This window comes from Pleurodeles waltl, chromosome 7, assembly GCF_031143425.1.
Source record: "Pleurodeles waltl isolate 20211129_DDA chromosome 7, aPleWal1.hap1.20221129, whole genome shotgun sequence".
NCBI lineage: Eukaryota > Metazoa > Chordata > Amphibia > Caudata > Salamandridae > Pleurodeles > Pleurodeles waltl.
The window spans coordinates 1,499,021,813-1,499,045,438 of record NC_090446.1 but is presented as its reverse complement, the minus strand read 5'-3'; the positions used below and the strand labels follow the sequence as shown (position 1 = coordinate 1,499,045,438).

The 23,626-nt window shown below is 47.8% G+C and overlaps 1 protein-coding gene across 1 annotated transcript in view; it reads left to right on the top strand.

Annotated features, from left to right (window-relative positions):
• The first annotated feature begins 542 nt into the window (after positions 1 to 542).
• LOC138246579 (interferon-inducible GTPase 5-like) overlaps positions 543 to 23,626 on the top strand; it is a 40,525-nt gene continuing 17,441 nt past the window's right edge. Inside the window, exon 1 of the mRNA XM_069201265.1 lies at positions 543 to 678. The gene's annotated coding sequence lies outside the window, so the exon portion shown is untranslated. The remainder of the gene's footprint in view (positions 679 to 23,626) is intronic.

Sequence of the window (23,626 nt, the reverse complement as noted above, 5' to 3'; positions counted from 1 at the left end):
TGTGATGTTATTTCCTGTTGTCATGAGTTGTAACATCATTTTCTGCGATGCCACGTGTGATGTCATCCGCCATGATGTCATGCACCCTGATGTCACTTGTAAACTGCGTACTCCCTTCCCCACACACTTCTTTTTTTGACTTGTGCCTTGCAGCGATTTATATAATGTACTCTACTATAGTAACATGCTTCTAAGTGTTAAAGAAATGCACTTTAAAAAATGTTAGGAGTCCTTGTCTAATGTGTACATGTTGCTTTCTCTTTCTTTTCCATGCCGACGCTTTTGGTGGCTCGGCTCGTGCTGTGGCACTTCGGGCGACGCCAGACCCGGAGCTCGGCTCTGCTGTTCACGTCCTGTGGGTGGAAGAGGGAGATTCCCTGCAGTCCAGGGACACTCCCTCAGGCTCTCAAGAGGGGCCGGGGTTCACCCCGAGGCCGCACCCCAAGGCGGAAAACCGCTGGCTGAATTCAGAAAGTCACTCACTTTACAGGAAAGCGCCGCCGGCTCTGGGAGGAAACGAAACTAGAGGTAGAGGTTGCACATAGTTTCGAATAATCCGCCTGTAGTTTCTCGCGGACTTCATTCAACAGTCAGACACATTTAAGAGCCCTCCGAGTGCCTGCTCCCCAGAGTGCGCCTCCAGCAGCCGCCTGCCTCCGGGAGTCCCCCCAAGACCAGGTGAGTGAGCGGGGTTCGGGGTGGGGGCGGGCGAGCCAGCACATTACCAGCGAGCCGAGCCAGAGCTGAGCCTGACGCCGAGCCAAGGCTCTGACCCGGCTCTAAGAGCCGTGCACGAGCTGAGCCTGACGCCGAGCCAAGGCCCTGGCCCGGCTCTAAGAGCCGTGCACGAGCCGAGCCGTCAACATCTGTATCGTGTAAATCATGCAACCAACGTAATGAAAAACCACGATAAAGTCGCTTCAAAATTGAAAAAAAGAGAATGACTTTAAAATGTGGTGGGATATGAACAGTGCTTAATTTGAAAATAAAAAGGTGCCGGTGCTCAGAGCCCTCCTCTGAAACACGCGGCTGCTGCAGTTAAATGTGCGAGCACTGAACACTGAGGCAGCCTAAACCAGAAGCCATCTCCGGCCTCTTTAATCCATTTAAAGCCACTGCCTGCGCTTCAGCTCATGCTTGCAGCTTTCTGCTTTCTCCCATTGTGACGCTTTTTCGTTTTTCTCTTCCTCCGTCATTCCCAAATGTGTCTTTTGCTCGCAGCTAATGTTTGAGGCAGTAGAATAAGCGCCGGTCCGCAAAAATAAGTGCCGGTGCTCAGCTCCGGAAACAACAAGCACAAATTAAGCACTGGACATGAACCGAGTCCGTCAGTTTATCGCACTGAATCGAGGGGTATTTATTAAAAGCCATGGTTTTTACACTTAAACGTAGACGCTTTCATGCTCCGTCTGGCCTCGGACAGCCCATTAGTGAGGTAAGACACAAGAGAAGGGAGCCCCCCTCATTGTCATCAGTTACTGCCTGTTTAAGTGACATACACATGGGTTAGAATCAGGGAGTCTGGATATGTTCCTCGATATTGTTTCTGTGCTTGTTAACTCTTGGCGCAGATGTCACAATATAGGCCCAGATTTAAGAAAAGGGGCGCTTCACATCGCGCAGCGCCGTCCCCCTAACGCCACCACGCGTGCACCCCAGTGCTCATAAGTATGTGCCCTGTATGTGTTCCCTGTGTGATGACTGTCTCACTGAGGCTCTGCTAACCAGAAGCTCAGTGGTTATGCTCTCTCTGCTTTCCAAATTTGTCACTAACAGGCTAGTGACTAAATTTACCAATTCACATTGGCATACTAGTACACCCATATAATTCCCTAGTATAAGGGTGAGGTTACCTATCTGGTAGACCTGGGCACTGCCAGGAGTCCCCTTAGGGTGATTCATGTCAACCGCCTAAAACCCTACGATCACATTGGCATACTGGTACACCCATATAATTCCCTAGTATATGGTACTGAGGTACCCAGGGTATTGGGGTTCCAGGAGATCCCTATGGGCTGCAGCATTTCTTTTGCCACCCATAGGGAGCTCTGACAATTCTTACACAGGCCTGCCAGTGCAGTCTGAGTTAAATAACGTCCACGTTATTTCACAGCCATTTACCACTGCACTTAAGTAACTTATAAGTCACCTATATGTCTAACCTTCACCTGGTGAAGGTTGGGCGCAAAGTTACTTAGTGTGTGGGCACCCTGGCACTAGCCAAGGTGCCCCCACATTGTTCAGGGTAAATTCCCCGGACTTTTTGAGTGCAGGGACACCATTACACGTGTGCACTGTACATAGGTCACTACCTATGTACAGCGTCACAATGGTAACTCCGAACATGGCCATGTAGCATGTCTAAGATCATGGAATTGTGACAATTTCATGATCCCCCGGGTCTCTAGCACAGAACCCGGGTGCTGCCAAACTGCCTTTCCGGAGTCTCCACTGCAGTTGCTGCTGCTGCCAACCCCTCAGACAGGTTTCTGCCCTCCTGGGGTCCAGGCAACCCTGGCCCAGGAAGGCAGAACAAAGGATTTCCTCTGAGAGAGGGTGTAACACCCTCTCCCTTTGGAAATAGGTGTGAAGGCAGGGGAGGAGTAGCCTCCCCCAGCCTCTGGAAATGCTTTGATGGGCACAGATGGTGCCCATCTCTGCATAAGCCAGTCTACACCGGTTTATGGATCCCCCAGCCCTGCTCTGGCGCGAAACTGGACAAAGGAAAGGGGAGTGACCACTCCCCTGACCTGCACCTCCCAGGGGAGGTGCCCAGAGCTCCTATAGTGTGTCCCAGACCTCTGCCATCTTGGAAACGGAGGTGTCTGTGGCACACTGGACTGCTCTGAGTGGCCAGTGCCAGCAGGTGACGTCAGAGGCTCCTTCTGATAGGCTCTTACCTCGCTTGGTAGCCAATCCTCCTTTTCTGGCTATTTAGGGTCTCTGCTTTGGGGAATTCTTTAGATAACAAATGCAAGAGCTCATCAGAGTTCCTCTGCATCTCCCTCTTCACCTTCTACCAAAGGATCGACCGCTGACTGCTCAGGACGCCTGCAAAACCGCAACAAAGTAGCAAGATGACTACTAGCAACCTTGTATCGCTTCATCCTGCCGGCTTTCTCGACTGTTTCCAGGTGGTGCATGCTCTGGGGGTAGCCTGCCTCCTCTCTGCACCAGGAGCTCCGAAGAAATCTCCTGTGGGTCGAAGGAATCTTCCCCCTGCAACCGCAGGCACCAAAAGACTGCATCACTGGTCCCCTGGGTCCCCTCTCAGCACGACGAGCGTGGTCCCTGGAACTCAGCAACTCTGTCCAAGTGACTCCCACAGTCCAGTGACTCTTCAGTCCAAGTTTGGTGGAGGTAAGTCCTTGCCTTTCCACACTAGACTGCATTGATGGGTACCGCGTGATTTGCAGCTGCTCCGGCTCCTGTGCACTCTTCCAGGATTTCCTTCATGCACAGCCAAGCCTGGGTCCCCGTCACTCCTTCCTGCAGTGCACAACCCTCTGAGTTGTTCTCCGGCATCGTGGGACTCCCTTTTGTGACTCTGCGTGGACTCCGGTTCACTCTTCTTCCAAGTGCCTGTTCAGGTACTTCTGCTGGTGCTGCCTGCTTCTGTGAGGGCTCCCTGAGTTGCTGGGCGCCCCCTCTGTCTCCTCCTCCAAGTGGCGACATCCTGGTCCCTCCTGGGCCACAGCAGCACCCAAAAATCTCTACAGCGACCCTTGCAGCTAGCAAGGCTTGTTTGCGGTCTTTCTGCATGGGAATACCTCTGCAAGCTTCATCACGACGTGGGACATCCATCCTCCAAAGGGGAAGTTCCTAGTCCTCTTCTTTCTTGCAGAACTCCAAGCTTCTTCCAACAGGTGGCAGCTTCCTTGCACCCTCAGCTGGCATTTCCTGGGCTCCTGCCCACTCTCAACACTGATGCGACTATTGGACTTTGTCCCCTTGTCTTCCAGGTACTCAGGTCCGGAAATCCACTGTTGTTGCATTGCTGGTGTTTGTTCTTCCTGCAGAATCCCCCATCACGACTTCTGTGCTCTCTGCGGGTAGTAGGTGCACTTTACACCTACCTTTCAGGGTCTTGGGGTGGGCTATTTTTCTAACCCTCACTGTTTTCTTACAGTCCCAGCGACCCTCTACAAGCTCACATAGGTTTGGGGTCCATACGTGGTCCGCATTCCACTTTTGGAGTAGATGGTTTGTGTTGCCCCTATACCTATGTGCTCCTATTGCAATCTATTGTAATTTTACACTGCATTACTTTTCTTGCTATTACCTGCATAATTTTGGTTTGTGTAGATATATCTTGTGTATATAACTTATCCTCATACTGAGGGTACTCACTGAGATACTTTTGGCCTATTGACTTAAAAATAAAGTACCTTTATTTTTAGTACTTCTGGGTATTGTGTTTTCTTATGATATTGTGCATATGACACCAGTGGTATAGTAGGAGCTTTACATGTCTCCTAGTTCAGCCTAAGCTGCTTTGCCGTAGCTACCTTCTATCAGCCTAAGCTGCTAGAAACACCTCTTCTACACTAATAAGGGATAACTGGACCTGGCACAAGGTGTAAGTACCTCTGGTACCCATTACAAGCCAGGCCAGCCTCCTACATTGGTTGTGCAGCGGTGGGATAAATACTTGTAACTACTTACCACTTTGTCATTGTGTACTTTTTATAAGAGAATAATATATAAAACAAGTTCAGTGTATGTACACCTAACCAAAAAGTTTTGCTTTTCTCCTCTTAAACTTTTTACTAAGTTCTGAAAAGTACTCTAAAACGTCTAAAAAGTTTCTAAAAAGTTTTTTCTCTGTTCTCTGTTCTTTAAAAAGTTCTGAGACTTTTTCTTCCTTCTCACTGTCTCTAAAACTTTTGCTATCATGTCTGTGGTAGACTCTACTCTTAAAATGGTCAATACTACATATGACAATTTGAATTACAAGAGCCTAAGGAGTCTCTGCTTAGATGGAGGTTTAATGATAGGAAAGAACCCTACAAAAGAGTTTCTATATAACATGCTTATTGTGAATGATGAGTCCCAGGCAGGCACTTCAAATGAGAGGTTAATAGAAGGATCCCATTCTGACTCAGGGGATCTCCTTGAGGGAGGCGGTGAGGGTTCTGTTCCAAATCTGCCCCCTAGCAGGACACCTAGTAATGTTGGTAGTAATGGAGGTTCCCATCGTAGTAGGGGAGTCTTTATTCCTGGAGGCCAAGTTATTAGGGTCCAGTCAGTTAGGGACAGATCTCCCTCTGTTGTGTCCAATTTATCTTCTGTGTCCAAGCATTCCCAACCCACCCACCCTGAAGACAACATGTTAGAAAGGGAACTCAAAAAGTTGAGAGTGGAAGAGACCAGACTGAAGCTGAAACAGCAACAGCTGGCCTTAGATAGGGAATCCCTAGACCTGGAGAAGGAGAGACAGAGATTGGGGTTTGGACCCCATGGTGGCAGCAACAGTATTCCTGATAGTAATCTTGTTAGAGAACATGATTCCAGGAATCGGCACAAGATATTCCCCCCTTACATGGAGGGGGGTGACATCAACAAGTGGTTTTCTGCACTTGAGAGGGCCTGTATGGTACAGGGGGTCCCTCAAAGGCAGCGGGCTGCTATATTGTGGCTATCTTTCACTGGGAAGGGTAGGGATAGGCTCCTTACTATTAGAGAAAGTGATGCTAACAATTTTGCAGTTTTGAAGCATGCACTCTTGGATGGATTTGGCTTAACCACTGAACAATAAAGGATTAAGTTTAGAGACACCAGAAAAGAGTCCTCACAAGACAGGATAGACTTTGTTGACTGTTCAGTGAAGGCCTTGGAGGGGTGGTCACATGGCAGTAGAGTTTCTGACTATGAAAGCCTGTATAATCTTATTCTGAGAGAGTATATTCTGAATAACTGTGTGTCTTACTTGTTATACCAATATCTAGTGGACTCAGATCTGACCTCTCCCCAAGAATTGGGAAAGAAGGCAGACAAATGGGTCAGAACAAGAGTGAACAGAAAAGTTCATACAGGAAGTGACAAGGATGGCAAGAAGAAGGATGGTAAGTCTTCTGACAAGGGTGGGTACAAAAGTAAAACTGAGTCTTCATCAGGCCCACAAAAATCCTCTGGTGGGGGTGGTGGGTCCAAATCCTCTTCAAATCAAGTTAAAACGCCTTGGTGTTATTTGTGTAAAGTCAAAGGCCATTGGACAACTGATACCAGTTGTCCAAAGAAAAACACCAAACCTCCCACTACCACAACCCCTACTGCAAATTCTAGTGCCCCTAGTAATAGCAGTGGTGGTGGGAGCAAACCTACTAATAGCCAATCCAAGGGAGTAGCTGGGCTCACTTTTGGTAATTTAGTTGGGGTTGGTCTTGTTAGGGAGACCACAGAGGCTGTGTTAGTCTCTGAAGGTGCCATTGATTTGGCCACCTTGGTTGCTTGTCCCCTTAATATGGATAAGTTCAATCAACTGCCCCTAATAAATGGTGTTGAGGTTCAGGCCTACAGGGACACAGGTGCCAGTGTTACCATGGTAATAGAGAAACTGGTGCACCCTGAACAACACCTACTTGGTCAGCAGTACCAAGTGACAGACGCTCATAACAACATTCTTAGCCACCCCATGGCTGTTGTAAATCTTAACTGGGGGGGGGTTACTGGTCCAAAGAAAGTTGTGGTTGCCTCAGATTTACCTGTAGACTGTCTACTAGGGAACGGTTTAGAGACATCAGCTTGGGCAGAAGTGGAGTTGGAGGCTCATGCAGCAATGCTGGGCATTCCTGGCCATATTTTTGCTTTGACAAGGGCTCAGGCCAAAAAGCAAAAAGGACAGGGTAACTTGGATCCTGGAACAATGGACCACGTGCTCCCTAAAGCTAGGGGTAGCAAGAGTAAATCCCTACCCACTATCCCTCCTTCTACAAATGATTCTCCTTCTGAGGAAGAAGAATTACTTCCCTGTGCAGAACCTTCACCAGATGAGCTGGCAGCAGACACTGCTGAGATTTTGGGTGGAGGGGGGCCTGCCAGGGAAGAGCTGAGTGTGGCACAGCAAACCTGTCCCACAGTAGAGGTTTTCAGACAGCAAGCTGTCAAGCATCAAAATGGGGATGTCAGTGACTCACATAGAGTTTACTGGGAAGACAACCTCTTGTACACAGAGGCAAGGGACCCAAAACCTGGAGCAGCCAGGAGATTGGTCATTCCCCTGCAGTATAGAGAGTTCCTCCTAACTCTGGCACATGACATTCCTTTGGCTGGGCATTTGGGCCAGATAAAAACTTGGGAAAGGCTTGTCCCCCTGTTTCACTGGCCTAGGATGTCAGAGGACACTAAAGATGTTTGCAAGTCTTGTGTGACCTGCCAAGCCAGTGGCAAGACTGGTGGCTCACCAAAGGCTTCCCTTATTCCACTGCCTGTGGTTGGGGTCCCCTTTGAAAGAGTAGGGGTTGACATAGTTGGCCCCATTGACCCTCCTACTGCTTCAGGCAATTGGTTTATCTTGGTGGTTGTGGACCATGCCACAAGATATCCTGAAGCAATTCCTCACAGCTCCTGCAGTGGCAAAGGCCCTCCTGGGAATATTTTCCAGAGTGAGTGTCCCAAAAGAGATTGTATCAGACAGGGGTAGCAACTTTATGTCTGCATACTTGAAAGCTATGTTGAAGGAATGTGGTGTAACCTACAAATTCACCACTCCTTATCATCCACAGACTAATGGACTGGTAGAGAGGTTTAATAAAACTCTCAAAGGAATGATAATGGGACTCCCTGAAAAACTCAGGAGGAGATGGGATGTCCTGTTACCTTGCCTCCTTTTTGTTTACAGGGAGGTACCCCAGAAAGGAGTGGGCTTCAGCCCCTTTGAACTCCTCTTTGGACACCCTGTAAGAGGTCCACTAACACTTGTGAAGGAGGGTTGGGAACAACCTTTAAAAGCTCCCAAACAGGACATAGTGGACTATGTACTTGGCCTAAGATCCAGAATGGCCGAGTACATGAAAAAGGCCAGTAAAAACCTTCAGGCCAGCCAAGAGCTCCAGAAGCAATGGCATGACCAGAAGGCTGTTCTGATCCAGTACCAACCAGGACAGAAGGTGTGGGTATTGGAGCCTGTGGCCCCAAGAGCACTCAAGGACAAATGTAGTAGACCCCATCTAATTGTTGAGAAGAAGGGTGAGGTTACCTATCTGGTAGACCTGGGCACTGCCAGGAGTCCCCTTAGGGTGATTCATGTCAACCGCCTAAAACCCTACTATGACAGGGCTGATCTCACCCTGCTCATGGCAACAGATGAGGGAAAGGAAGAAGAGAGTGACCCTCTCCCTGATCTCTTCTCCTCCACTGAAGAAGATGCTTTAGTGGAGGGAGTAGTTTTGGCAGATTGTCTGACTGCAGAACAGAAAGACAACTGCATAAATCTCCATAGACAATTTTCTGAACTCTTTTCAACTGTGCCAGGCACCACATCTTGGTGTGAACACACAATTGATACTGGAGACAGCTTGCCTGTCAAAAGTAAAATCTATAGGCAGCCTGACCATGTCAGGGACTGCATAAAACAAAAGTTTTAGAAAATGCTTGATCTAGGAGTGGTTGAACCTTCTGAAAGCCCATGGGCGAGTCCTGTGGTGCTTGTACCAAAGCCTCACTCAAAAGATGGAAAAAGAGAGATGAGGTTTTGTGTAGATTACAGAGGTCTCAACCAGGTAACAAAAACGGATGCTCACCCTATACCCAGGGCAGATGAGCTCATAGATACACTGGCATCTACCAAGTATCTAAGACCTTTATTTGACTGCAGGGTATTGGCAGATCAAGTTATCATAGGATGCTAAAGCAAAAACTGCATTTTCGACTATTGGAGGGCACTACCAATTCACAGTAATGCCCTTTGGTTTGAAAAATGCACCTGCTACTTTTCAGAGGTTGGTGAATACAGTCCTGCAAGGGTTGGAGGCTTTTAGTGCAGCATATCTGGACGATATAGCTGTCTTTAGCTCCACCTGGGATGAGCACCTGGTCCACCTTTGGAAAGTTTTGGAGGCCCTGCAAAAGGCAGGCCTCACTATAAAGGCCTCAAAGTGCCAGATAGGGCAGGGAAAGGTGGTTTATCTGGGACACCTGGTAGGTGGAGAACATATTGCACCACTTCAGGGGAAAATCCAGGCATTCATGGATTGGGTTCCCCCCACAACTCAGACCCAGGTGAGAGCCTTCCTAGGCCTCACTGGGTATTACAGAAGATTCATTAAAAACTATGGCTCCATTGCAGCCCCACTTAATGATCTCACCAGTAAAAAGATGCCTAAAAAGGTATTGTGGACAGCTAGCTGTCAGAAAGTTTTTGAGGAGCTCAAACAGGCCATGTGCTCTGCACCTGTCCTAAAGAGCCCATGTTACTCCAAGAAATTAATTGTTCAAACTGATGCATCTAAATTAGGGGTAGGGGTAGTCTTATCACAACTGAATTCTGAGGGCCTGGATCAACCAGTTGCTTTTATCAGCAGAAGGTTGACCCCTAGAGAAAAGCGTTGGTCTGCCATAGAGAGGGAGGTTTTTGCTGTGGTCTAGGCACTGAAAATGTTGAGGCCATACCTGTTTGGCACTCACTTTATTGTTCAGACAGACCACAAACCTCTACTTTGGCTAAAACAAATGAAAGGTGAAAACCCTAAATTGTTGAGGTGGTCCATATCTCTACAGGGAATGGACTATACAGTGGAACATAGCCCTGGGAGTACCCACTCTAATGCAGATGGACTCTCCAGATATTTCCACTTAGACAATGAAGACTCATCAGGTCATGGCTAGTCTTATTGTCCTTCGTTTGGGGGGAGGGGGGGTTGTGTAGGAAAGTGCCATCTTGCCTGGCATGTTACACCCATATTTCACTGTATATATGTTGTTTTAGTCTATGTGTCACTGGGACCCTGCCAGGCAGGGACCCAGTGCTCATAAGTATGTGCCCTGTATGTGTTCCCTGTGTGATGCCTAACTGTCTCACTGAGGCTCTGCTAAACATAACCTCAGTGGTTATGCTCTCTCTGCTTTCCAAATTTGTCACTAACAGGCTAGTGACAAAATTTACCAATTCACATTGGCATACTGGTACACCCATATAATTCCCTAGTATATGGTACTGAGGTACCCAGGGTATCGGGGTTCCAGGAGATCCCTATGGGCTGCCTCATTTCTTTTGCCACCCATAGGAAGCTCTGACAATTCTTACACAGGCCTGCCAGTGCAGCCTGAGTGAAATAATGTCCACGTTATTTCACAGCCATTTACCACTGCACTTAAGTAACTTATAAGTCACCTATATGTCTAACCTTCACCTGGTGAAGGTTGGGTGCAAAGTTACTTAGTGTGTGGGCACCCTGGCACTAGCCAAGGTGCCCCCACATCGTTCAGGGCAAATTCCCCAGACTTTGTGAGTGCGGGGACACCATTACATGAGTGCACTGTACATAGGTCACTACCTATGTACAGCCTCACAATGGTAACTCCGAACATAGCCATGTAACATGTCTAAGATCATGGACTTGTCACCCCAATGCCATTCTGGCATTGGGGGGGCAATTCCATGATCCCCCGGGTCTCTAGCACAGAACCTGGGTGCTGCCAAACTGCCTTTCCGGGGTCTCCACTGCAGCTGCTGCTGCTGCCAACCCATCAGACAGGTTTCTGCCCTCCTGTGGTCCAGGCAGCCCTGGCCCAGGAAGGCAGAACAAAGGATTTCCTCTGAGAGAGGGTGTAACACCCTCTCCCTTTGGTAATAGGTGTGAAGGCCGGGGAGGAGTAGCCTCCCCCAGCCTCTGGAAATGCTTTGATGGGCACAGATGGTGCCCATCTCTGCATAAGCCAGTCTACACCGGTTTAGGGATCCCCCAGCCCTGCTCTGGTGTGAAACTGGACAAAGGAAAGGGGAGTGACCACTCCCCTGACCTGCACCTCCCAGGGGAGGTGCCCAGAGCTCCTCCAGTGTGTCCCAGACCTCTGCCATCTTGGAAACAGAGGTGGTTGTGGCACACTGGACTGCTCTGAGTGGCCAGTGCCAGCAGGTGACGTCAGAGGCTCCTTCTGATAGGCTCTTACCTCTCTTTGTAGCCAATCCTCCTTCCTTGGTAGCCAAACCTCCTTTTCTGGCTATTTAGGGTCTCTGCTTTGGGGAATTCTTTAGATAACGAATGCAAGAGCTCATCAGAGTTCCTCTGCATCTCTTTCTTCACCTTCTACCAAAGGATCGACCGCTGACTGCTCAGGATGCCTGCAAAACCGCAACAATGTAGCAAGACGACTACTAGCAACCTTGTATTGCTTCATCCTGCCGGCTTTCTCAACTGTTTCCAGGTGGTGCATGCTCTGGGGGTAGCCTGCCTCCTCTCTGCACCAGGAGCTCTGAAGAAATCTCCCGTGGGTCAACAGAATCTTCCCCCTGCAACCGCAGGCACCAAAGGACTGCATCACTGGTCCCCTGGGTCCCCTCTCAGCACGACGAGCGTGGTCCCTGGAACTCAGCAACTCTGTCCAAGTGACTCCCACAGTCCAGTGACTCTTCAGTCCAAGTTTGGTGGAGGTAAGTCCTTGCCTCCCCACGCTAGACTGCATTGCTGGGTACCGCGTCATTTGCAGCTGCTCCGGCTCCTGTGCACTCTTCCAGGATTTCCTTTGTGCACAGCCATGCCTGGGTCCCCGACACTTCTTCCTGCAATGCACAACCCTCTGAGTTGTCCTCCGGCGTCGTGGGACTCCCTTTTGTGACTTCACGTGGACTCCGGTTCACTCTTCTTCCAAGTGCCTGTTAAGGTACTTCTGTGGGTGCTGCCTGCTTCTGTGAGGGCTCCCTGAGTTGCTGGGTGCCCCCTCTGTCTCCTCCAAGTGGCGACATCCTGGTCCCTCCTGGGCCACAGCAGCACCCAAAAATCTCTACCGCGACCCTTGCAGCTAGCAAGGCTTGTTTGTGGTCCTTCTGCGTGGGAACACCTCTGCAAACTTCATCGCTACGTGGGACATCCATCCTCCAAAGGGGAAGTTCCTAGTCCTCTTCTTACTTGCAGAACTCCAAGCTTCTTCCAACAGTTGGCAGCTTCCTTGCACCCTCAGCTGGCATTTCCTGGGCTCCTGCCCACTCTCGACACTGTTGCGACTATTGGACTTGGTCCCCTTGTCTTCCAGGTACTCAGGTCCGGAAATCCACTGTTATTGCATTGCTGGTGTTTGCTCTTCCTGCAGAATCCCCCTATCACGACTTCTGTGCTCTCTGGGGGTAGTAGGTGCACTTTACACCTACCTTTCAGGGTCTTGGGGTGGGCTATTTTTCTAACCCTCACTGTTTTCTTACAGTCCCAGCGACCCTCTACAAGCTCACATTGGTTTGGGGTCCATTCGTGGTTTGCATTCCACTTTTGAAGATATGGTTTGTGTTGCCCCTATACCTATGTGCTCCTATTGTAATCTAGTGTAATTTTACACTGCTTACATTACTTTTCTTGTTATTACCGGCATAATTTTGGTTTGTGTACATATATCTTGTGTACATAACTTATCCTCATACTGAGGGTACTCACTGAGATACTTTTGGCATATTGCCATAAAAAGTAAGTACCTTTATTTTTAGTACTTCTGGGTAATGTGTTTTCTTATGATATTGTGCATATGACACCAGTGGTATAGTAGGAGCTTTACATGTCTCCTAGTTCAGCCTAAGCTGCATTGCCATAGCTACCTTCTATCAGCCTAAACTGCTAGAAACACCTCTTCTACACTAATAAGGGATAACTGGACCTGGCACAAGGTGTAAGTACCTCTGGTGCCCTCTACAAGCCAGGCCAGCCTCCTACAGTGCGTCCTTTTAAAGGCTGCTCTCAGCATTCGTGAAAAATGGCCCAACAAAATCTTGTAGATTTCATTGCGCCATTTTTGCGGGCCTCCTTGCACTGAAACAACCCCCTTTGCATACATTATGCATGGTGCATGCATAATGTGGCACAAGGCTCACAAAGTGGCGCAATGCATGTATTGTGCCACTTTGTAGATATGGTGCGGCGTTCTTGGTAATCTAATGCTACATTAGCGTCAGGAAAATTACTCTAATGTGGTGTTAGATGGCGCAAGGCCATCCTGGTCAAAAAGAGTATTTGCCTAGGATCACACAATTTGGTCAAAGAGGGAAGCTGTGACTGAACCTTCGTTTTCTGATTTCAGATTGTACAAGATGGCTACCACATTTTCCTATTTCAGATCGCAAAATAATGCTTTTTCTTCCATTCTTGGCGCCGTGGGTGGCAAGCAGAAGCCACATGAAGGCCCGTGCCGTTTTAGGGGCAAGGGTTCAAGAGGACCCCCAGTGCCGGATTACCAAATAGGCAAATTAGGCTCTGGCCTATGGGCCCCACTCCTTTTAGGGGCCCCACCAAAACAGATCAAAATAATATTGATTTGATCTTGAAAGAAAATTACAATCAAGCGTCCTTAAATTGCTTCAATGAGATTACATGAATTAACTCAAAGAAACAAAAACTTTATATTAAAGACTCTATAGAAAAAATACTGCATCAATGTAATGTACCCATTAACAACTTTAACTACATAAACCATAGACATCAGATTCACATAACAGTTTGACTCTTTTACGTACGTGTAATGTTTAGTTTTGAGTAATACTGTTTTTTAAAATTGTTGGTTGGTAAAATTAAAAACGTATTAGGAGATCATTTGTGAGGGGAACCATAAAATTTCAAGTGCCTAGGGGCCTCCACATGGTTTAATCCGGCATTGACCCCGAGATCAGCCAGACCCAAGCATGTGGCTCAGGCTTCCAGTGGCTCGCCCACCCATAGTTCAGGGGCTCACACCATAAGGCGGGCAGCGCTTTCCTCAACAATACACCACAGTCAGGGCGACCAGATGACCGCACATCACAGAGACACCAGGTCCCCAGTCCTGGACTCTGCTTTGACAAGTGAGTGCGATCTGGAAGGTGTGGTCTTGGTTCATTGAACTAACTCACCTGATAATGATATGTTAAAGCAAAGTCCAGGAATGGAAAAGGGATGCCCCGTGACCTGGTCTCGCTAAACGAGGTTGAAGTGAGTGGGGACCATGGGGAGCCGAGTGCCGCAGTATTTACTTTTTTAGTGATAAATGTGCGTACTGCCCTTATAACAGTTCACGTATTTGCAGTGGTTTCTCTTCTGCAATTGAGGTTGAACTCTTTCATCGCATAAAGCTAATATTCCCCTCTAGGGCCCATCCTGCCCCTGTCTGCCCCCTAACCTATCGAACACCCACCCATCCTTCACTCCCCACACTGAATAGCGTTTGTACTTTGACCTCATTTAAAACACAGTTTGCTACATCTAGCCTAACTCTGCTGTTTAAACAATAAACCTGCTGCATCTCTGTGACCCTGGGCATAGCGCTGTTGTTCAATCTAGATTGGGCATTGCCAACAAATTGCTCGTGAGCTACTGGTAGCTCTCCAGCTACCTGTAAGTAGCCCTCCTGTGTACAGTTCAACCTACTAAATTAGAAGCTTTCGCTTGGTTGAATTAATATGTGTTCCTACGGAGACCTATTACTAATTACTAATTACTTATTAGTAATATCATTTGCTTGATGCCAGGGGCATTGCAGCTATGTTTACCATGTACTAACCATGTAGAAGCAGTCCAAATTAACAAAGCCTTTTTCACATTATGGATGGAACCCCCCACCACCCCGATGTGCTAATGTAATCACTGTGGGTAATGTGGCTTGGAGTGGCCATTAATGTAATCTTGTCTGACGTGGTTACTATTACCACACTAAAACCATTAATTGCTCGGGATGAAATGAATTGAACATGAGTAGTCTTTATTACATAAAAGGTTGGAGACTTCTGATCTAGATTATGCCGCACCAGTGCTGTGAGGCGTAGCTCTGCTGTTTACACGACAATCCTGCTCATTCTGTGTGACTTGAGGGATAGTTCTGCTTTCCACACCACTGTGTGCATGAGGCGCAGTTCTGCTGTTTAATGAATACATTTGAAATGTCTGGGGTGACTTGAAGTCTAGTTGGATAGTATGCCTGTCAATTATTGGGTGTGTGTGCATTTTATTCTTCCCCCTGCCTGTTTAGTCACCTATCTTGCGGCAAGCTCAGATGCGGTGCTTAATTTGTACATAAACAGGTGCATGGGTCCAAGGAGTTGCTCAGAAGACCGCTACAGGGTGCACTGCAGACTGGAGTGGACAACACTGTCACATGCCAGGGTGAATGCTCCCTACTAAGCATCACTAGCCTATAAATATAATTTGAAAATTCTATACCACCCAAAGCAGTGAGAAGGGCCTGGACCCACTTCTAGAATTCCTTTTCAAATGTGCATTTCATTGTTAAACTGAGGTAATCTGTACAAAAATAGACAGACAGCGCCACCATGAACTAAATATGTGCTGGTACTGGGCACCTGCTAACGCTGATCACCAAGGTTCCCTAGTGCTGAATCCACCCTAATGTCAGCAGCAGTTTTTCCTTTGGGCAGAGGAGCGTCGCTCCTCTGCCTAAAATGCCCTTGAGTGATGACAAATACAATGGTAATAAAGTTAATTTATTACCATTTTATTTTCCATCCTCCATCCTGAACCGAGTTTCAGGATGAGGCGGGGCCACTGCTGTTCAGTGGCAGCAGTGAGCTGTGCACAGTTTAAAGTGCGCATGTCCCTTTGTCCGGCTGTCTTGCAGTGGCCAGCCAGACCTGCACAGTTTAAACTTCTTTAATTCAGCTGTCTTTAGACAGCTGGGTTAGAAAAATCAGAGGCCTCCAGTGCTCTTCTGAGCCCTGAGAGAGGCCGCTTCCTCCAATCCCAACGCTTCTTTCATGCTGGATGCCAGCATGAAAGCAGCACCAGGATTGCTTCAGGGAGTTTGCTGAAGCCAGAGAGGAGACCGGAGTGAAGAGGACGCGTCGTGCAGCAAGCAAGATAAGTTTTTTAAAAATTGTATTTACACCACTCACCTTGCATGCACACACACACACACACACACAGACCAACACCACATTTGCCTGCCCCCCTCCACTCTGCCTACATGGCATCTGCCACTGCACCCCATGGCTCTTTAATCCACCAGCAAATACTCCCTGCCCCTTTATCCCTCTCTTGCTTGTCCCAGCTTTCTACCTTTGTGCATCTTTCTCTTCCTCCTTTCTCTCTCTTGCCTGTAGTCAATATCTGAAAAGAAAAAATAAGTGGCGGTCCCCAAAAATGAGTGCTGGTGTTGCCCCACTGGCAACCACCGGCTCAAATTAAGCACTTGTCTGTGGAGGGGCAACATATATAATGCTGACAGGTCTGTTGTGCATTTGAACCCACATTGTTCCTATAAATGAATGCTCAGGCATCAAAATATTCCAGCAGTTACAAATCTAATGCATTTTTCTCTCCTTACCCCTTCACCAACCAGCGAACATCAGCTAAACCATTACCACCTGATTTCCGCTCACCACCCTGGCCACCTCAGCCATCATGTCTTCCATTCACTCTGGGGTGCCCATCGACCCCTGCCCCCACCACCTCTTCAAGCTCGCAACAAACCCAATCAGCACCAACTCACCAGAATCATCAACACCTCCATCTCCACAGAAATCTTCCCTCACAGATGGAAACACATTGATGTCAGACCACTTCTAAAGAAAACCTCCACCGACCCCAGTGATCCCAGAAACTATCGTTCGATCTCCCTGCTCCGCTACCGACCCAAAGTACTCGAGAAAGCCATCAACCAGCAGCGCACTGAATCCCTGGAAAAAAACACCTACCAGACGCTTCACAATCAGGATTCCGTGCAAATCACAGCACTGAGACGACGCTGATCACAGCCACAGACAAAAAACACCAGAACACTCCTCGACCATGGAGAAATTGTAGCCCAGATCCTCTCCGTGACCGTCTCCCACAACACCCTCATCAACAGACTTTACAACATAGGCATACAGGAAGACGCCCTCAAGTGGATCGCATCCTTCTGTACAGGACGCACACAGAGCATCTGACTGCCTCCATTCTTCTCTGCACCCAAAGACATCAGATATGGCATATCTATATGACCCCCCCTCAGGGATGTTGTTAGATCCCATGGACTCAACATAATCTCCTACACAGACGACACTCCGCTCATCCTCTCACTCACCAAGTACCCTCCAGTGCAAAATTCAACTTCCGCCACACCATGACCAAGGTAGCAAAATGGATGAGAGACACCTGCCTCTAACTCAATTCCGACAAAACTGAAGCACTGATCTTTGGGAAGAGCACCTCTGCATGGTACCACAGATAGTGGCCTGCAGAACTTGGACCTAACCCACACCTACTGACCATGCCTGAAACCTCAGCATCATCCTCAGTAGCCAACTGACCATGAAATGACAAGTCAACGCAGTCGCTTCCTCCTGCTTCCATACACTTTGCATGCTCTGCAGAATATTCAGATGGATTTCAACCAACACCAGAAAGACCGTCATTCAGGCCGCCGTCACCAGCTGCCTCGACTGTGGCAATGCCCATTATGCCGGCATCTTCACCCAGCTCCTCAGAAGACTCCAGGCCATAGAGAATGCTGCTTCCAGATTTATCCTGGACCTCCCCAAATGAACCCACATCACCCCCTACCTGAGAGACCTCCACTGGCTCCCCATCCAGAAGAGATGCTAGTTCAAGATCCTAACTTACGCCTACAAAGCCCTCCACAACCTAGGACCTGCCCACATCAACCAACGACTGAACTTCCAGCAGCCATCCGTATGCCTGCGCTACACCTCACTCGCCCTTGCACACTTCCCCCGCATCTGTCTTAGCTCAAGTCACGTCTTCTCGTACATCCCTGCCAAGACCTGGAACCAACTCCCCCTCCAACTCTGTATAGCCCCCTCACTGGTAGACTTTTGTAAGAGAATCAAAACCTGGCTTCTCGACGGAGACAGTGTACAGATACCCCTTGGGGTGACAATGTTGCGCTTTACAAATGCAGTTTGATTCATTGATTGACAGTGCACCCTTGCACGTAGCATTGATTTGTCATATACCCTAAAAACATGGATTCCATGACAGTGTAAAACATGAGTTCATGTTTTGCCTGATTGCAAGTTGTGCATCTCCTTTCTTAAAATGTTGTTGCATTAGTGCTCATATGCGTGTGTTTCTTTGTATCAGTGTACATTTGTGTTGGTGGTTGGCCAAGACATGTTGGCTGCTTACAAGGTGTTTACGTGTGTCTACAATGTGCATGTCTGTCTGTTGGTGTGCTTGTGTGTATTTGGTGTTGACGTGAGTGTTTCTGCACAGTACCTGGAATCATTATATGTAAAAAGTCATATCAGATCCTAGGAGCGTCCAGTGCACTACAGACCTTGAGTGAGAAGCTGGACTCCCTCCACCAGCTTCTAACCATTTAATATACCTGCGTTAGCATCAGTGCAGCATCATCAGACTCTTTCCATGAGTGCCGGAGGCAAAGTATCTCATTCACCATTAGAGCATGGTATGACAACACCTCCCCTCCCCCCAACACACACAAAAATCAAGTCAAGGTCACGAATCAAAAGCACCCATTAAGGCCCCCGCCAATCAGCCTCATGGTCATAAAGCTCCTTAAATTTTTGCATCAGAGCAGATTAGTGAAGCTCTTAAAAATCACAAGACAGTTATAGTTACTTGAAATATCTCTAACTGTAACTAGTGAATTTCTTTGGTTTTGTACGGTTTAAAATGTGAGCCTAACTATAAAGTCCCTGTAACCTTTGTTTTTTTTTTCAATTTGAATTTCAAATTGTTTCAAATTCTATTTCCTAACTATAATGTCCCTGTAATGTTTGTTTTTTCCGGTGAATTTCTTTGCTTTTTTTAACGTAAAGTAACTTTCATTAATATACGTTAAACCAACCACCACCGCGCAGGGTCTTTGGCCATGTATGGCAGTGGTTGGCTCCAGGGCCTGGCCCTGGGGCCAACTCCTATAACCTGGCTTGTGACCAGACCCTGTGGCCAACCCCTGTAAACACCCAACCTTGCATTACGCATAGCCTTCAGCTGTGCACAGTGGGGATTGGCTGCATGGTTTGGCCTGCAGCCAGAACCTGCAACCAACCCCTATAACCACCCAACCCCATACTGCGCACAGCCTTTGCAATGCACAGCGGAAGTTGACAGCATGTCCGCATGCCCCCTTGCCGGCCCCAGCCTTCAAAACTTAAATTTTTGGGGGGGTGCGTGCGGACCCCCCAGGCCAATCTCAGCCCCAAGGACCCCACTCCTCGGCATAAATATTTTTTTTGGGGGGGGAGGGAGGCTGCACGGATTCGTTAGGTGCCCCCCCAACCCAGGACGATCTGAGCCTCAGACACCCGATTCCTCAGGGAGCAGCTTAAAAACGTAGGTTTTGTGGGTGGGGGACTGTGGGGCCCCCATCCCTAGGCCTGTCTTGGCACCGGGGACCTCATCCCCTGGAGCGAGGCCTAAATATAAAAATTACTTTTGGGGGAGGGGGCCCGATTCCATCCCCCAGGGCCTGGCATAAATGTTTTTTTTTTTTTTTTTTTAGGGAGTGGCCGTGCTGACTCCCCTCCCCAGGCCGATCTCGACCTTGAGGACCCCATCCACCGGGGCCAAGCCTAAATACTTAATTTTCTTCTGGGGAGAGGGGTTTCATGGCCCCCTCCGAAGGGCCGATCTTGGCCCCAGGGCTCGGCCATGGCACAATGTTGGGGACTGCTGGGGAAGCCTTGAGGGCCCCTGCGGTCCCAGCCGGCTCCCCAATTCCTGTGGAATCCAGCATGGCTGTCACAGAGAGGGAGTTGCTAAAGCAGCTCCCTCTGTGAGAGCAGTACCCTCTGTTTCATTCTATGCCATCTTTCATATTTTTTCAGTGAATATATTTACAGGAAAAACCAAAGGTTACGGGAATGTTATAGTTTGGTTCTGAATTTACTCGAACAAAACCATAGAAATTCAGCAGTTATAGTTAGAGTTCTTTTAAGTAATTAAAACATGCGCCCTAAGGTACCTATAACTCGTACCCTTGCCATGCACAGTTGTCACATCAATCATTTTATTGCAAATGTTGCAGTGAGAACATGAAAGATGGGATAGAATGTTTTAACCTTTGTTTTTTCAGTGATTTTCTATGTTTTTTTTAACATACAGTAATTTTAATTGCTAAACATGAGTGCAACCACCACCGCACACGGCCAGGCCCTGAGGCCAACCCTCTATAAGCACCAAACCTTGCACCGTTCACGACCTTCTCCTGTGTGCAGTAGGGGTTGCCAACAAGGGCTGGCCTGTAGCTAGTCCCTCCGGCCAACGCCCCCTAATCACCCAACCCGATGCTGTGCACGGCCCTTTGTGCATGCACGGTAGAAGTTGTCTGTGGCCTCTCTAGATGTGAGAATAGGTGTGAGAGGCTGTATCGGAGGTAAGAGTGGCTACCAGAGTTTCTGGGTGTGAGAGTGCATACATAAGTGTTTTAGTGGGTGTGTCAGTATGTGTGCAGGTCTGTGAGTGGGTGCATCATGGTTCAGTGGATCTGTCAGTGGGTGTGTCATGGTCTGAGTGGGTTTTTGAGTGGGTGATTGAGGGTATGACTGAGGCTGTTAGTGAGTGCATGAAGGTCTGAGGGGGTCTTTGAGTGGGTGCGTGAGTCTGTGAGTGGGTGCATGAGTGCCTGAGTGGGTGTGTAAGTGGGAGAATTGATTGAAAGAGAAAGCGAAAGAATGTTAGAAGGAGAATTTTTTAGTTTTTGATGTTTGCTATACTTAGAATTAGTTATTTGTTTTCCAATTTAAAATAAAAGATGTATTTTAAAAAATATATAATAATTAAAAAATATATATTTAAATGAGTCCAGCTAGAGTCGAACCCCCAAAGATCAATGTGAAGGTCTGTGACCTTCACACTGACTTACAGGGTTTTTATTTATATTTTTGTTAGCCCTTTATGGGCTATTTGGGACCACGAGAGAGCCCTCAAGGGCTCCTCCATGGTCCCTATATATTTTTTTAATTAATGTATTAAAAAAATAAAAATAACAGTAACATAAATAAAATGCCCTATATGGGCTATGTGGCTCTGGTGGGGAAGCCTCAAGAGAGATGGCAGTCTGCAGGGCAGCGGGGGCCATGGGCCCCACCCACACATATTTTAAATGGAAAGCCCCAGGGAAGTGGCGGTTCCCAGGGCAGCCGGGGGCCACAGGCCCCGCATATAAAAAAATGAAAGCTTCCTGGAGGTGGTGGTCTCCGGAGCTATGGGGGGCACTGGGAGGCCCCTCCACACTAAATACTTAGGGGGTCATTCCGACCCCGGCGGGCGCTGCCCGCCGGGCGGAAACCGCACAAACACCGCCCCGCGGCCAAATGACCGCGGGGACCATTCCAACTTTCCCGCTGGGCCGGCAGGCGATCTTCAAAAGATCCCAAGATGGCTGCCAGCACTTCCTGGTCTGAAGTGTTGGAAGCCAATCAGAGCTGTGCTTTTCCCTGCTCAAGTTGCCCTTGTTTGTGAATACTTCTGGACAGAGATATACAAATCTGAATTTCCTCATATTTCTTAAAAACTACTATAACGGATTTTCTCCAAATAAGCGAAAGCATAATCTGTGTACCCGCAGCTAGCTTTCTTTCAAATCTGGTGTAATTACGTCCAGTGGTTCAGTCTGCAGACGTGTTTAAAGAATCCTATGGGAATTAACAATGGAAAAGCAGTATTTTTTTAGCCCCCTTTTTCTCAGTCTCCGTTTGATGGATCACCCTAAAAGCTTCCGTGTGCAACAAGAATCACCGAAACACTTTTTTGGGAAAATTCTGTGAAGATTCATCAAACGGTGCAAAAGATATGGGCAAGTCAAAAATGTTTTTTCTATGGAAACATGTTCCTACCACTAGGTAATATATATATTTTAAACAATAGCATCCACAGTGGAACCACGCTTATGCCGGGCTGCTATAATCCACAAGTATTTTATTGCGTCAAACCACCAAACACCTCAGGTTTAGCTGTTTTATCTCTTGAGTGTGACATGAAGTAGGCTTATTTTGTTTAGTCGTATAGAGGACAGGGAAGGTACACAGTGCTGTATTTTGAACTTTTACTTAGTTTAAAGTGCATAACTAGGGGCCATATTTATTGACTTTGTGGCGCAGGGCAACACAGCAAGTCACCTTTCCGCACTACCCTGCATCATAGGGAAATTGCAGGAATGTGCTGTATTTATCCAATATAGCGCATTCCTCTCCTTTCCCCCTACGCAGGTGCCCTTTCGGCAGTCTAGTGCCATAGTGCAAGGGTGCCTGTCTTGCATGATTGTTTCTGTGCAGGAAGGAACATCTTCCTGCACAGAAACAATCCTGAGAGTCTTTTGCAGCACACATAGAAAGAGGAAAAACAAGGAATCAAAAAGATATTTCTCCTTGCTACGCCTCTCCCGGGGAGGTGTGTCTTTTTGGCACATTCCAAGATTTACAAGTTCTTGTAAATCTGGCAATGCATCAAAATCCATGGCTGTTGCATGGGAACATCCCCACAACACCCATGAAAATGCCTCCCTTGCGCTGAGTAATGTGACTAGGGCCCTCATTACAACCCTGGCAGTTGGTGATAAAGTTGTGGTAAATACCGCCAACAGGCTGGTGGTAACTACTACCAAATTGTGACCGTGGTGGAATGATCTCCGAAAGACAGCCAATGTACCACACTGTCGCGTAGGCTCTCATTATTCTAATGAGCCTACTGGATCTTTAGAGCAGAATCGCCTGCGGTGTGGGAGACTGAGCCTGATCCACTGCAGGTGACACCTGTTGCTCCATTCCGGGTTTTGCTCCGGCCAACCAGCAGTGCCTCATCCCTACCCAAGGGCAGGGATGACTCGGCAGCTGAGCGCATGACATAATTGGTTTCTCAGGGAAGCCGTGGTCACTCAGGTCTCATCCGTTTCTCTCAATTACCTTAGTCTCATATATAAATGACAGGCAGAGGCAGCATATGTTTTAATAATGATTTTAATAAAATGACTGCATCTTAGATAGCAAAGCATGAGCTGCAATAACCAGGACGACACAGCATGACAGTATTAAAATTGTGATGAGGAGAGTGAAGCATTGAAATAACCCTATCACATTGTCTCTATGGTCAATAGATTAACTCCTACCTAGGATGTTAAGCTCTAATTCTGCCATTCAGGTTCCCCTGGGAAGACGTCATCCCCCATACCTGAGCAAAGGCCTGCGGTCTGCGATAGCACCTGTAGCAAAGCATTCGGCTATCAGCATACAGTCGTGGTTCCCTGGCTGGAATCTCCCTCTAACGTGTAAGGGACAGGGACGTGTTTTTATAACAACACAGCTGATGTTCTGAGAAAATGTCTCTACGTAAGGATGTGTGTTTTTTCTATGAATGTCGGAGACTAAACTTATACCACGTTCACCAGCAATGTACCGTGCTGTAGCCTTGGAAGAAGCACAGAGTGGGCAAGAATGTCTTGTTTGAGAACAGAGTGCTGGCCTAGGCAAAAACAGATAGATAAACAGAAAATAAAACAAGACTGTAAAAGTGGCTATTGTAACAAAAAAATAAAGCCA